At 42.5% G+C, this 16581-nt stretch overlaps 1 pseudogene; it reads left to right on the top strand.

Moving 5' to 3' along the window:
- LOC124961239 (ribosomal oxygenase 2-like) overlaps positions 1 to 11652 on the top strand; it is a 29912-nt pseudogene extending 18260 nt beyond the window's left edge.
- Positions 11653 to 16581: the final 4929 nt, after the last annotated feature.

Below are 16581 nucleotides of genomic sequence, written 5' to 3'. Positions count from 1 at the left end.
GTGACATTCCTATCGAGTCTCTGCAGGTCGACTGGCACTCTATCAGGGGGTTAGCTTCAGTGTGGCAAGGAGGCAGGGTAGTAGCTCACATGAGGTTGCTCTCTAAGCTCTTGCCCTGCCTCATCCACCTACTGGGTCAGGAAGTGGCTTAGCTTATGGATCAGCAAGCAGGTGAGAGGGGACAGTGTCCAGCATCTGAACAAGAAGAGGAAGGGTGCAGGGTCAGGTCAGGGCCCCAGTGGGGGCCAAGCTCTGAGGCATCAGAACATAGCCCTCAAGGCCCATCTTGCCCTTCAGAACCCACAATGCTGGTCTCCTGAAGTAGGGCCAGCTGTGAGAGCCATGCTGGGGAGAGGCTGGTGTCACAGGCCCAATAGCTGGGAACCCCCTGAGTCCTGCAGCATCACCCTGCATCAGTCTGCCCAACTTCCTCACTTCCACCCACACACACCACCACCATCCATAGAGTGGCAGGTGGCCTTGTGCACCCTTTTTGTCTGGGAAGTGTCTGAGCTTCTGCCAAGAGCTTCAGGGACCGGAGAGATGCACCTCTCCCTTTAAGGAATGGGTTGTGGGACACTGAGATCAGTAAGTGGGGAGCTCCTTGAAGTTTTTAGAAAGACCTTGGTCAAACTCGGAGGATCAGGATTTCAGAAAACAAACCCACTCTTGACCAGTCAGTCCAGGTCCCCCATCCACTCTCTATGCTCTACCACCATAGTAATCACTTTCTTGGTATTACAGGGTAACAGGTCACATTAGAGTCTTTTCTTTCAAATATCCTACTGACATTGAGGTGGAAGGATGTATGGTAAGAAAGGTAAACTAGGGAGGATTTATATGTTTCATGTTTCGGATGTGCAGGAATGCAGGCTGAGCACAGACAGTGAAATCCTCAGTTTATGGAAGGGTGGGTGGGTGGGAGTGGGACCTCCGAATGCAAGAAAAATCAGGACTCTTAGCAGAGTGGTCAAGAGCAGAAAGCAAGAGTCCAGGGCAAGACTTGGCAAGTTGAGATATTGTGGTGGATAACAGAGGGTGTACACAGAGCAATAAAATATGCACAGGCTGCAGAGGAGGCCTGATGTGATGGAGGGGTGCAGAGAGGCAGGAATCTGGCCTTGGATTCCTCTCCTGGGGTCCAAATATTTTCCTCTGTAAAGAGGCATCTTGAGGTATAGTTTTCCATGTCTCAGAACTTCCTGGACATTCCTGACTCAGGAAAAAATAATTCTATTCCCAAATAGTCATTGGGTAACTGAGTAATCAAAAGCAATTTCATTTTAATAACCTAGTCCTGGTCCTGGGATGTGGAAGTTGTCAATCTGAGGGAGGAGTGAATGTGGGCATGTAAAGTAACTGCAGAGGTCTGAAACAGCACCCAGTGAAGGGTCTCTGAATCATTCAGAAGAGAAAGATTCCAAAGGGAAGTGTCATGGAGTGGGCTGCAGAGAAGCCATCTTGGAAGACTGCAGGGGAGGGCATTCTTGGGGAGAGAAGTGAGCAGCCTGCACAGAGGCATATAATTCTCCTGCCAGCCATTTCTGCCATGGTGAATGAGCCTGAGCACCTGGCTTGAGACAAGTTTTACTTTTTAAACTTCTCCCTGACACTTACTTCTAGCAAACAGAACTTATGCATTCTTTATAGCTCCTCAGTCTGTATTCTCCACACCCCGTGGCCCTGTCTTCCTGAGTCAGTGCTAGTGAGGGTGTGTGTGGTTCGCTTGCATGAGTTGTCTGTCTTTGCTTAATTGGTGAAAGGAAGAGGAAAGCTTGCATTTGCACTTAAATTATGATTATGCTCACTGGGCACCATAGAATCTGCAGCAAGCAAATTGACTCTGCTCTTGTGGATCCTGTCTTCAAGCAGGAAGAGAGAAAATCAGCTCTGAGTAGGTGAATGTGATGGTGATGCATCCCAAGAAGAAAACACTGGATAAGAAGATGGCAGAGAAGGAGGTGAAAGGTGTGGATATGGAGGTGCAAGATGAGAAGATTTTATGGATGCTTCCCTTCAGAACCTCTCAGGGCCTTCATCACAACATGTGTGAGACTCCATAAGGGAATGTGGGAATGTAGCCTGCCCCAGGGGGAGCCCCAGCATAGCAAGGGATGTTGCTCATGATCTGAGGAGCATTCAAATGTTCTTCTAATTCTAAGGAGGAAAGTGGGGCTTGGAGGACAAGCAGCTCACCCAGGAAGTCACAACTGGACCCCTGGGCTGGAGTTTCAGCCCTGGTTGTGTTGGGATCTCTGTTCTCTAAACTGCACTCAACCCAGGCATCATTACATTCATTCCTCTGTCAGATGCAGCTAATGTTTAAATGATTACCTGTGTCGAAACACCTTTTATCAGGTGGAAGCATGAAACTTGATACAGCAGTTTCCAAATAGAGGAAGTGTGTAAGATACCTAAATGGACATATGGATCAAATCTCAGCATTATGAAAAAATGCTACTAGCCATCTGAATTCCTTCCCTGTGATGGAATTTAATTATGATTACACTCACCTGAGCTGCTTTGTTAGGAACTTAGTGAGAACATATCAGGCATTTCAGCACTATGGTGAATTTTAAAATAGGAGAGAATATAATGAGCACAGGATGGAGAAGAGGGAGACTTCTCTGCCTCTGTGTCTCTATCTGTCTCTGTGTCTTTGTCTCTCTCTCTCTCTCTCTCTCTCTCTCTCTCTCTCTCTCTCTCTCTCTCTCTCTCTCTGTCACACACACACACACACACACACACACACACACACACAACTTATTTTACTGTCTTGCCTGCAGAATCTGGGACTGTTGGGAACACTTTGCCAGGTGGTGGAAACTCTTTGGATGGAGAGGCTGAGGGCAGCAGAGAGAGGGCTGAGATATTTCTGGTGTTTGGCTTTGTCCTATTTATTGGATGCCACACTACTTTATGTTAAAGAAGCCCATGAACACGCACCTGCATTCTCCTGCAGGCTCAGTGGCAGTGGAGTTGAAAAAGAAAAAAGAAAGTTCATGACAAAAAGAGAAAAAATTGGAGTGATAAAACTGGAATATTTGGAGAAAGAAAAAGTAAAGAAGCATCATATGGAAAGGATCACTGGATTGATCCTTGGATTGTCATGGATCCAGACTTGGTGGAGTGGAACACTTATATGGGGGAGGTGGTGACTTTGATTGGGGAATTGAAATCCTTTTCAGAGTCTCCCTATTCCCAGAACTCAGGTACTAATCTGAGGTTAAGAATGCATCTTTTCAATATGTAAGTACAGATGACTGATGGGTTTCAGGCAAAGCTTGCCAGACCACTGTGTTCTAGCATGGAAAACAGAGAAAGAGAGGATGCATTCATACTGTGGAATTTCAGGACACAGTACACTTAATGGATGACCTCACAGTACCTTAGTGAAAGGCATAAGTCTCATGGCCTAGGAGGCTTCCTGCCACCCAAGCACAGGTTGGACACCTCTCCAGAGACAGGCTGATCTTTGAGTTAAATCCTGAACCTTTGAGATGTATTCTGAGGTGGGAAGCAAACTGACCTCCGGCTAGTGTCCTCTAACCCATTTCTTCCCTCTACTCTGTGCCTGTGTCCCATAGGGGCAGAACCCTTCTGTTGAGCAGTCACAGGGTCAGTCAACCTGAGAACATGACACCTCCTACAGCTACCTGCAGCACCTATGTGTGGCTGGTCACCTGTACTGTGCTGTCAGTAAACATCCCTGACTTGTATAAGTTTCCTTCATTCAGCGGACAACATCTGGGAGCCCTGCAGGTCTGGGGTTAATGCCTTCAGCAGATGGGGTCCATGATCCCTGGAGAGGAGCCCACAGGGAGTGAGCCTTTCACCTTCTGTCCTCTAATAGGAGAAGATATTCCCTGGTCTTGAGCCATCCTTCTGCCCAGGGATCATCCCCAGAAGATTGTCATCACAAGATTCCTCTTCCAGATTCCACCTGGAATTGGAGACATGTCTCTTTCTCCCATTCCTGCCGAGGTGTTCTTTCTCAAATAGTTATTGAACTTCTACCATAATTAGGAGCCTACAACACCAAGAAGCATGGGTCCTCAGGAGAAATAAACTAACAGGGGAGAAGGAAGACTACCATGCAAATTTTATCCAGCATGCTAAGCAGAGAAAGGACAGGATGCTGTGCAGACTTAGGGCAGTGTTCCATGCACTTGATCATCTGGGCTGTGTCCTGAAGGACTTTCAGAAGATGGCTAAGCAAAGTGGGCAAAGTGGGGAGAGGAGTATTCCAGAGGACAGCATTGGAGAAGTCCAGGGGCCTGCTGCAAGATGGAGGAATTCCAGGCACTCAGCAGTAAGAATGGAGGGTGGGTGTTGGAGGGTGTGACAGGGACAAGGCAAGGGTCTCAGAAGTCTGGGTCACACTCTGATTATAAATCCTGAGGGTGAGTCAAGGTAAGTTCAGGCATTTGCTGGGTGCCTTGCCCATCACAAGGAGTGTAGGAAGGTACACCTGGATCACTGGGTCCTGGGTGAACTTCAGGTGGCCCTGTTCCTAGGTTCAGGAAGGTCTGACTGAGGAGAGCCCTGGAGCTAGGCTTCAGTTGTGATTCACATTCTCCTTCAAGGGTCCTGAACAATGAGGTACCATGACATAACCTTGAGAAAATAACACAGAACCAGAAGTAGGACCTACATAGCAAGAAGGGGATGCAGACCACCTTGGAGCCCCACACAACCACAGAATAAATGCCCCAGTTAGTATGTACCCAGAGGCTCTTCTGGGATGAAGGGGGCACCATGGCCTGCCTGCCAAGGGAGGTTCTACTCTGACACAGGGGATGGTGGCCCAGAGGCTGGTCTGAAGTAAAAACAGGCACACCCCACACTTGGAGTTATGTCCTGGCCATGGGCAGTCCTGGGCACCCGAGGACTCTTCCCTACAAGCTGCCTCCGACAGCCCAAGGTGAAAGTACAACCCTGCCACACCCTGTGTTTCACCAAACATCTCTAGCATAATGGCTTGGTCTAAACCTAAGAACTTAAAAACTGCCTCATTTTCTCCAGAAAATTAACTTTCTTAAACCTGTGCTGGGCCTTATACAGACCTGTGCCCAGTGCCTATAGTAGAGCCCATTGAAAGTCAATGGTGAGTAGATGTGGGTTGTAGTAGGAAGGAAGAAGGGAGGCAAGGAGAAAAGGAGCAGGGAAAGCAAGAGGGCAAGAGGGACATAAAATTACCTGGTGGCCAGCTGTTGGCATCAATATGATTCACCTGAAATGTGCAATGGAGAAAAAAGTTAAACCCATCATGACTCACGGCTCTTCCACTGTGAGGAATATATCAGAACAGAGAAAGGTAATGAAAAAGCTTATAAAAGATGTAGAACAATTAAAATATAACCATATTTCATGATAAGATGAACTATAGCCATCTCTGCTGCAGGCCACATGCTCACTACACTACCCTCAGTGGGTAGTTTGGTCCATCTCTCCAATGCTGTTCTCCTGCAGAGGTTCCTGCAAACTCAGACCACATGCTCATAAGGCACCCCTGATAATTGTGGCCAGTGTAAACCATCCTTCCTGGGCCAACATCACCCACAAAATTCATGGAACTGCAGGCCCCATACCCCACAAAGCCCTGATGTTATATAGTGTAACCCATTTTTCCTGCTCAGGATTCTCAATAATGTCACATTTTCCTGAGGCCGTCACCCAGCAGTTCTAGAGAGCTGTAGGCCAGATGCTTACCACACACCACTGAGGATTCTGGGCAATACAACCCATCCTTCCTTTTCAGCCTCATCCAGAGGATGCTGGGAGCTTCAGGACAGAGGTTCACCAGAAACCCAGATAATTCTGTTTACTGAAGCCCTTCCTTCCTTTGCAAACCTCACCCAGATACTACTGGGAGCTGAAGGCCACATGGTCTCCACACACCTCTGAAGAGTCTAGATAGTGGAACCAAATCTTCTTGGCAGCCCTCACCAAGAGTTTCCTAGGAACTGCAGGTCACATGCTTACCTGGCAGACTTAGGATTTGGGGTAGTGCATTTAATTCTTCCTTTGCAACCAAAATCCAGGGTTTCTAAAATCTGCAGGGCACATGTTAACCATATGCCCCCAAGGATTTTGTGTAGTGCAGCTCATTCCTTCTGTGGGGTCCTCATGTAGAGGCTCCTGGGAGCTGCAGACCACATGCTCACAAGGCACTATTTAGGATTGTGGGCAGTGTAACCCATCCTTCCTGGGCAAACCTCACTCAGAGGGTCAAGGGAGCTGCAGGCCACCTACCCCCACAATCCTACAAGTTTCTGGGTAATGCAGCCTATACTTCATCTGTAGCCCACAATCAGATGCTCTTGGGACCAGCAATCCTCATGTTCCTAAGACACCCTGAAGTTTCTGGGTAGTGCAGACCATCCTTCCTTTGCAGGCCTCACCTGTAAACTCCAGGGAATGCAGGACACATGTTCACCACATGACCCTGATGATTCTGTGCAGTGCAGCCCATCTCTTCAGGAGGTCCCATGCAGAGACTCCTAGGAGTTGCATGCCACATGCTCACCACACACCCCTGAGGAATCTGGTCAGTGTTACTGACCAAAGTCTCCCAGAAGCTGCAATTCACATGCTCATAAGGCATGCTCAAGATTCTGTGTAGTGAAGCCTATTCTTTTCCTACATCCCTCATCCAGAGGAACCTGGGATCTTCATGCTTACCACAATCCCCTAAGGACTCTAGCATTGTAAACCATTCCTCCTGTGTGGCCCTCATGGAAAATCTCCCAGGATCTGCATTCCACATGCACTACACATACTCCTGAGGATTTGGTTAGTGCAGTGCATCCCTTGTGTAATGCCATACTCAGAATATCTAAACATCCAGGAGACTAAGCCCCACATGAATAGGTTAAGGAGTCCCCCACACTGGAACCTCAAGGGCACATCTTATTCACAAGAATGACTCCTGGAGCACCAACAGTGTGTAGTTGCCTGCTGACCATGCCTTTTTAATGTCCAGGAGGCCACTCTGGTTGATTGACTCTTTCTCCTCCAGGTCTGTGAGTCTGGCAGGGCTGGGCCACACTGTTAACACACAGAGGCAGAGAATTTTCCATTGTCTTTATTTCTGGGAGGATGAAGGGATAAAAACCCTAATAAATGTCAAAATATGATTTTTTCCTATAAAAATTTTTATTCTGATCATGTCCTTTCCTCCAACTTTCCTTTCTGAGGACCCTCAGTGATACAGTTGTTCTTTTTTTAGTCAATAAGAATAAAAAGGAGAATTAAGGGAGAGAGCTATTCCTTTGCCATGATTTGTCACTTAGCCTTCAAAAGGAAAGTTCTTCTTGCAGGCTTGAGGCTGATCTCAGTGTCAGTGATGGACAAGATCTTGGGTTGGACCTATTTTCCTGACCTTGGACTTAGAGGTGTGATGTGCAAAATGTGTCAGTATGATGAGCTAAATGTGTCAGTATGATGAGATTTGGGGGTAATAGCATACACTAGTGTCATTGATGACAGCAAAGTATGTAAGAGAAATTGCTGACATGCAGATCAGTCACCAAGAAGCAACATCCTAAGCCTAAATGGTAGGAGAAGAAACCACAGAGGAGTAAGTGTAACATCTGCACTCTACTTGGAGTCACGGAATCAGAAAGTGCTGTTTCCAACTGTGACATGTTGCTTATGCATTGAATTTCATGGTCCTATAGCAATAGTCTGAGGAAAGGGCACCCACATGAGCTGCCACTTAGACCTGCATTGTTGGTGTGTCCTGCAGACACCATGGAAGCCATGGCCTCCCAGGCATTGCTAGCATTGTGCAGATCAGAGCCACATCTTGGAGAAATTGTCTAGTGTTTTTGGTAGAGGTTTGTGTGTGGTCCCATGTTTAGGAAATGTTTACTCATCTATTATTTCTTGACCACATTTTTAATTTTCTGAGATTTCTGAAGTATCTTGCTCTTACTTTGCCAGGAAGCATATTTTTTCCTGATTTCATATTAGCACAATATTTACAAAAGTTCTGCACATTATCATGATTTAAACAAGATTTAAATTCTTTTGACATTTCTCAATAAAATAACTTTATATAGAACAATTTATGACTAGCTAGAACATTGAAAATAACCTTACATGGATATATTAATTGTAACTATTTAAATGAGATTACACAACCAGCAAAATAGTTTTCTTAATAAAAAACACTTTAAAAATTGTTATTTGTAATTTCACTGGAATGATGCAAAATTCACCTAGGAAAAGGAAGTGTTGCAAATACAATTTGAAGAGAGGTGCTAATTACGAAGTGATTCCAAATTACACTAACTGAAGTGAAACAACAAGAAACAGGATGAGGGAAAAAGCAAAGATGCTTTTGTGTACATTGTTAATCTAGATGTCTACCAAACCCCCTTTGTCCAACATTTAATCATTAGAGCATCAAGCAGGTGATCTTATCATATGCAATTAATACTAAAGCTGATTTAATTATGGATTCTGCTTCAAGACTGCCTTTGTAATCTCCATTCCTTCCTTTTTTGTTTCATGTACTTATAAAGTGTTTCTATTGCACTGTTGGTGCTTAAGTGCTATAACTTAAGCTCTTTCTTTTTAACTTCTTTTTTTTATTGTAAACAAATAGGATACACATTGTTTCTCTGTTTGTACATGGAGTCAAGGCATAGCATTTGTGTAATCATAAATTGACATAGGGTAATGATGTTTGATTCATTCTGTTATTTTTTTCTTTCCCCCCACTCCTCCTACCCCTCTTTTCCCTCTATACAGTCTTCCTTCCTCCATTCTTGCCCCCCTAACTTAAGCTCTTAAAACACAGGAATCTGGAAAGTACCTAGGATTTGTAAAATGATATTAGGTGAAATGCACACAATCTATTTTAAAAGTTAACATTAGGAACTGAGGTATAGCTCAGTGTTAGATCACCTAGCACGCAGCCCTCAGTCCAATCCCCATCACAAAATCATGTAAAATAATGAATCATGCAAAGCCAATGCTACTAGAATGGCATTTGACATAAAAGTTGCCAAAGTCAGTAACAGGGTCTTGAAATGGTCTATTTTCTGTATTTTTCTGTTTCAAAATTTATTTTACCCTTCAGAATTTATAAAAAAGAATAGTGAAAATTTTAACCTTCATAAGATTTGGATTATATTCATAAGATTTGGATGATGCTAGATTTTTTGAATTCTTTGTTCAAAAATAATATTGCTCATCTTTAAAATGCAAAATCTTCAAAATCATAGTATATTTCACAAACACTCAGATACTCAAGTTTTATTTTAAACATTAATAATTTCTTAAGCATGCAAATATGTTATAAACATCAAGGCTATATCACTGTTCAGCAATTATATTTAAATTAATAAAATTTATTTTAGATCCCAAAGTTAAATGAAGACGCTTCCATAAGTCAAACAAAGCAGTTTATTGTACAAGTTTAAAAAAAGAATGATTCACAATCCAGGAACCCAAGAGCACAACATTAGGGGCACAGGATCAGGCAGCACATATTGACAGAAACCAGATGTTTCTGACTGAATGTTACCTACCCCACAACAAACTGCTGGTCTTGTCCAGTTGCAAACATTTTGTGGGTATCAGAAGACAAGCCTCTAGGAAAGGATGGGCTAGGTCCACCTAACTTCATCACACACCTCAGGTGCAGCCAGATTGTGCAGATGTCTCAGGGGCTGCAACCAGGGGACTCAGCTCCAGCACTGGGATGTGAGGGAGATTCAGCACCACTTTCTTTATGATGGGTCACCCTCCTGATTTTGCTGAGTTTAAATGTTTAGATATTTATGTCTCTTAGGTGTTTAGGTTGCAGCTGGTTCTCCATATATGCTGATTCCGCATCCTCATATTCAAACTATCTTAGTGGCAAAACGTTTAGAAGCAATTCCATCCGTACTATATAAATAGGTACATTTTCCTTGTTATTATTGCCTAACTTGTTACATAGTGCTTATATTCTACTGGGTATTCTATGGAATGTCTTGATGATTTAGAACATGCAGGAGGGTGTGCATGCATTATATGCAAATGCTATGCCATTTGTTATGAATGACTTAAGCATCCCTGGGTTTTGATATCTATGGGCTCCTAGAACCCATCCAGGCCAGCAGTTAAAAATTTATGTTGGACCCAACCAGCTCGCAGCGGCATGCAACAGACCATGTGGGACAGAAAAACCTTCTAAAATTCTGGTGAGAATAATCCCTTCCTTGGGGTAGGGTTTGCATACCCTTCCTGCTTGAAGACAGACAATACCAAAGAAAGCAAAGCCTGCAGGGAATGGGAAGGAAGAGAGTCCTGTTCCCTGTATGCAGGTGAAGGAAGAGGCATTTGGTGAGTCTTCCATCTTAAACTTTGAGAGCCCCAGTGGTCTCTTTGAAAGTTTGATTTCACCCATGAAGGCAGAGACTTTTTCCAGGAATTCTGGGAGCAGAAGCACCTTCTCATTCAGAGGAATGACCCTGCACTGGCAACATGCTACAGTCCCTGTTCAGGCTGACAGATCTGAAGAGTCTGTGCAGCCAGCGTATATACTATGTAAGAGATGTGAATGTCTGTCTGTGTGTCAATGGGAAGAAAAAGGTTTTAAATAAAGATGGAAAAGCACACTTCCTTCAGCTGAGAAAAGATTTTGATCATAAAAAGGCAACATTTCAATTTCACCAACCTCAGAGATTTAAGGATGAGCTTTGGCAGATCCAGGAGAAGCTGGAATGTTACTTTGGCTCTCTGGTCGGGCTCCAAAGTGTACATAACCCCCAGAGGATCTCAGGGTCTACCTCCCCACTATGATGATGTCAAGGTCTTCATCCTGCAGCTGGAGGGAGACAAGCACTGGCACCCTTACCCACTCACCGTAGCCCTGGCACATGAATACAGCACGGAGGCAGAGGCCAGGATTCACACTCCAACACATGAATTCACGTTGAAGTCAGGTGATTTGTTGTACTTCCCCAGTGGGACTATTCATCAGGTGGACACTCCTCCAGGACTGGCCCATTCTACTCATGTGACCATCAGCACCTACCAGAACAATTCATGGGGAGATTTCCTTTTGGACATCATGTCAGGGCTTGTGTTTGATACTGCAAAGGAAGATGTAGCATTATGGTCTGGAATACCCCAGCAGCTGCTCATGCAGTTGGAAACCACAACAGTTGCAACAAGAAGACTAAGTAGGTTTTTGAGGTCTCTTGTAGACCGGCTGGAAGGCACCAAAGAACTACTTTCATCAGACATGAAGAAAGATTTTGTTATGCACAGACTCCCACCTTATTACATGAGAGAGGGAACAGAGATGTTGACACCAGGGGGAAAGTTACCAAGGTTGGACAGCATAGTGAGTCTGCAATTTAAAGACCACATTATCCTCATAGTAGGGTCAGATCAGGATCAATCTGATGAAGCTCAAGAAAATATGGTTTGCATCTATCATTCTCTCAAATATAGGAGATAAATATACATGATGGGAAATGAGGAAATAGAACCTCATGGACTTTGTTTCCCTTTGTCACTGTGGATGCACCGAAGCAAATTTGGAACAGTTCAACAATTTCTGTCAAGGACCTGAAGTTTACTACAGATGAGAGAAAGGAAAGTATTGTATTATCCCTTTGGACAGAATGTTTAATCCAAGTAATCTAGTGCTGTTATGAAATCAAATACCTGCTATTTTACATATTTTTTTTAATTGGGAAGCTGGTAGGAGAAAAATGTCAACCATCTTTACTTACCAACCCCCAATATATGGGAACATGGAAGGGAAAAAAACACACACACACAAGGTACCCCAGAATGTGACAAAACCATATTTTCGACAAGTTCATTTAATCCAGTGTGGCAGAAAAGGCACAATTCCAAAAATATATGATGTAGAACTAAATGTCATTAACCTTTGTTCTTTGGAAGTAATAACATCTTTAAAATTGTTCTAGAGCCAAGAAGGTGCTTTAAAACTATTAACATGAAAAATTTTAAGTTTTTTTTTACAATGGAAATATACATACATTAGTGTATACACAAGCCCCCCTGTGAAAATAAAGTTACCCTGTAAAAAAAAAATCTGTTGATTTTGCCTGTGCAAAATTTAGGTGATTTCTGATATTGTGTTGTCTCTCCATACCTCTGGCATTGTGTTGTCTCCAATCACATACTGGATATGTTAGGAAGTTAGTCAAGGGAACAGACCTGGAATCCTCCCAATGAGCTTTGGAGAGCTAGGCATGGAGTTGAGTGGGTGATGTTGTCAATGAGATTTATGCAAATGAGATAGCCAGGGGTATGTCATAGTAGTTTATACCTACTTTTGGGGGAAATGTGGATAATAAAGACACTGAGAAAATGTGTGTAACTAGGGAAATATTTAGGGTCAGGAGTGGCTCTATTTTTGTGTCTCTATATGTTTATGAATATTCATGTGTTTGTCTTTTGAGAATTGAAGATATTGGAGCATATTCATTATTTGGTTGACAAAAGTAACTCTAGTTAGGACCACCAGAAAACAAAAGTTACTGCCGGTAGAGAAACTGCAATTTTTTATTTTTGAAGATACCTGCCATTTTTTTTATTGTAAACAAATAGGATTCATTTTGATTCTCTGTACATGGAGAAAAGGCATACCATTCGTGTAATCATAAATTTACACAGGGCAATGTTGTTTGATTCATTCTGCCATTTTTTCCCTTCCACCCACACCACCCACCCTCTTTTCCCTCTATACAGTTCTTTCTTCCTCCTTTCTTGCCCCCCCATCTCTAACCCTAAACCTAACCCTAACCCTAACACTAACCCCTCCCACCCCCCATTATATGTCATCATTCGCTTATCAGCGAGACCATTTGTACTTTGGTTTTTTGAGATTGGCTTATCTCACTTAGCATGATATTCTACAATTTCATCCATTTGCCTGCAAATGCCATAATTTTATCATTCTTTATGGTGGAATAATATTCCATTGTGTGTGTGTATATATATATCACAGTTTCTTTATCCATTCATCAATTGAAGGACATCTAGGTTGTTTCCACAATCTGGCTATGGTGAATTGAGCAGCTATGAACATTGATGTGACTGTATCTCTGTAGTATGCTGATTTTAAGTCCTTTGGGTATAGGCCAAGGAGTGGGATAGCTGGGTCAAATGGTGGTTCCATTCCAAGCTTTCTGAGGAATCTCCATACTGCTTTCCAGAGTGGCTGCACTAATTTGCAACCCCACCAGCAATGTATGAGTGTACCTTTTTCCCCACATCCTCGTCAACACCTATTGTTGCTTGTGTTCTTGATAATCGCCATTCTAATTGGGGTGAGATGGAATCTTAGGGTGGTTTTGATTTGCATTACTCTTATTACTAGAGATGTTGAACATTTTTTCATATATTTGTTGATTGCTTGTACATCTTCTTCTGTGAAGTGTCTGTTCATTTCCTTAACCCTTTTGTTGATTGGATTATTTGTTATTATTATTATTATTATTATTATTTATTATTATTATTATTATTTGTTGATTGGATTATTTGTTATTATTATTATTATTATTATTATTATTTGTTATTATTCTTGGTGTAGAGTTTTTTGAGTTCTTTATATATTCTGGAAATTAGTGCTCTATCTGTAGTATGAGTGGCAAAGATTTTCTCCCACTCTGTAGGCTCTCTCTTCACATTACTGATAGTTTCCTTTGCTGAGAGAAAGGTTTTTAGTTTGAGTCTATCCCAGTTGTTGATTCTTGCTTTTATTTCTTGTGCTATGGGAGTCCTGTTAAGGAAGCCTGATCCTAAGCTGACATATTGAAGATTTGGACCTACTTTTTCTTCTATAAGATGCAGGGGATACCTGCAATTTTTGAGAGCAGTGTTGAGAAATAAAAATATGAGACAAGCATGTTTTAGAATACATATTTACTGAAGTTCATGGGATCTCCGTGCTATAGAAAGGGGACTACCCTTCACTTGGCCTGTCCTCTTGAAGCTCAAAGAAGCAACCTTTCCTCTTTGGTCCATTCTCTCACTACCAGCCCTCTCCAAGCCACCATCTTCTCTTGTGATTGCTGCAGTCACCTCTTTCCTGGTTCACCTGCTTTCCCTGTAGAGCCTCTTCTAGCTCCCACTTTTCTACTGAGAAGCCAGGGAAAGGCAACCCCCATCTGGCCTTTGCCCCAAGTGGATCCATTCTATGACTTTCTATTGCAGTCAGAATAAAATGTGAAGTGCTGGTGAGAGTAACAAATGTGACCTAACTCCTCAGCATCTTTCCTATTGTCCTCATCTCTGCTCAAAGTTCTCAGAGATGCTTTCTGTGGCCATCTGGTCTAAAATAGAACCCTGCCTGGTTCCTACCATCCCTGTCACCTTACCCAGTTTCACAGCTTCAATGATCACATCTTATCTTGTGCCTCTGTTCTGTCTCCCCAATGAAAATACAATTGTCAACCTAAAATGAAAGGTCCTACAGTCATCATATACCAAGAACTGTGCCCAGCACACTGTGGGTGCTCAATAAATACTGGCTAAGTTAATATTCTTTCACTTGTCAATACCTTCTCTCGCTAGTGTTCCATGTTCTCAGTCCTATGATTTTACAAGAAGTGCTCTCATTTAATAACCATGGTTTGTGGGGAAGGATGCCAATATAACTGCAGCAAACTTGAAATGGAAACTTGGTTTCTGCTAGGCATTCACATAGTGCAAATGTAAGGGGAATTTTATTAGGCAAAATGGAGCATCCCTTTGTGAGGGCATCCGGAATTCCATCCAGTGCTTGACAAAGATCCCCTGGAGGATGATTGCAAAGGCTCATCTTAAAGGGATTTGCCGGATGTTTTGCTCCAGAGCATGGTGTTTTTTCTGCTGTGTTTTTCTGATAATATATTACTCATTTCAGTCTGAACAGATTGCTTAAGGGGATGAGGGGAATACAACAAAAATTCCAGAAAATATTACCTACAATCTGAAAAACAATGGGTCTTTACCACTAACAAAGTCAAAAATAATTTTGCAACTGTGCAATGAGTCCTTGAAAGCCTTTGGAGAAAATAGATATAGATCTGCCTTTCTCCCCAACAGGCTGGTTAAATTCTAATGATGGTTTTGTTTATGTGTGGTGGTGGGGTAAAAGAATAAGCTCTCACAACATTCCTTCCTTCCTACAAAGAATAGGTCACCCCTATAATAAATGTTGGTGCACAATGCCCTGTTCTGGAAAAAAGAGCTACCTAAGACAATGTAATCTATTCAGTAAAAAAAATCTTGGCCAGGAGAACCACTGCAACTGCTGCCCTCCTGTAGCCCTTAACTCAGCAATTTAGATATTAACCAGATGGACCTAGTAGAGATGGTCACATGAGATTACTTGTCTATCACTTTAACCGCGAGAGTAATAAGAATAGTCTTAGGTCACATAGAGTTTAGATATTAAGGAAATAAATATTGTATTAGCTCATTGACGTAGTTAGATATTCTTAAATCAATTGTGATTAGGTAAGGATAATCTGTAAGGTTACTGTTTTCTCATAATCTTTTCATTCCTTGTTAAAAACAATTTCTGCCTATGCTTTGGAAACTTCTTTAATATTAACCACAAGACTGCCATTATAGCCTGAAGAAAAATGTATATAAACCCAGCCTTCCCCAGAATAAAGTGGGAGTGATTGCACCAGAACTAGAGTCTGTGTCTTTCATTCTCCATCCATCGCTGACGCTGTCTCCCTGCTCCCCGTTTACCAGTGTGGAACCCATGGACTCCTGCTAGGACTGGACCCCGGCATCCCTTTGTTAACTGGGTGAGCAAACCTGATTATCTTGTCTCAAATGGACAAGTGCAACATTATCTTTGCTTTTGAAAGATGAGCTAACTTAGGGGCACAAGGAGGCAGAGTGGAAGAATCCTTCAGGAAATCACAAAGACATTCCCTTGAGAGTGAGATGTCCTTTATTTATTTTTTTTCTTTTTTGTATGAAGAATTGAACCCAAGATGCTTTACCACTGAGCAACATCCCCAGTCATTTTTTACATTTTATTTAGAGACAGGGACTCACTGAGTTGCTTAGGGTCTTGCTAAGTTGTTGTGTCTGACTTTGAATTCATCATCCTCCTGCCTCAGTCTCCCAAGTCACTAGAGTTACAGGTGCACACAACTGCATCCTGGGAGATGTCTTGTTTAATCCACAGTGGTACAGTAAATTGCAGCCTGTGACTTCCTTTATACTAGTGCCAGCGAGTTTCAGAAGTTTCCTAATTTTATTGCATTTGCAAGTACAATATTGGCAAGTCAATTTGACCACAGATCTAAGATCAAACCTTCCAATACACTTTATAGGTAATAAAGATCATATTTAGACTTCCATCTCTCTGACTTCTTATTGGTTCTTATATGACCTAATACTTAGGATAAGTAGGTGTTATTTATTGATCATCCACCAAAACCCCCGAACAGACATGTATGAGTCAGTTGGATACACAGGCCTTTTAGATAGGTCACTATTGATTGCTTTATTTTCAAATATGAATCTTCATCATTATGGCTACAGTCTGACAACATTAAGTCAGTCAAACAACAAGACTTTTAAAAGAACCAT

This window comes from Sciurus carolinensis, chromosome 12 (genome assembly GCF_902686445.1).
Source record: "Sciurus carolinensis chromosome 12, mSciCar1.2, whole genome shotgun sequence".
Taxonomy (NCBI): domain Eukaryota; kingdom Metazoa; phylum Chordata; class Mammalia; order Rodentia; family Sciuridae; genus Sciurus; species Sciurus carolinensis.
The sequence above is the reverse complement of the archived record's forward strand: the minus strand, read 5'-3'. Positions and strand labels throughout refer to the sequence as shown.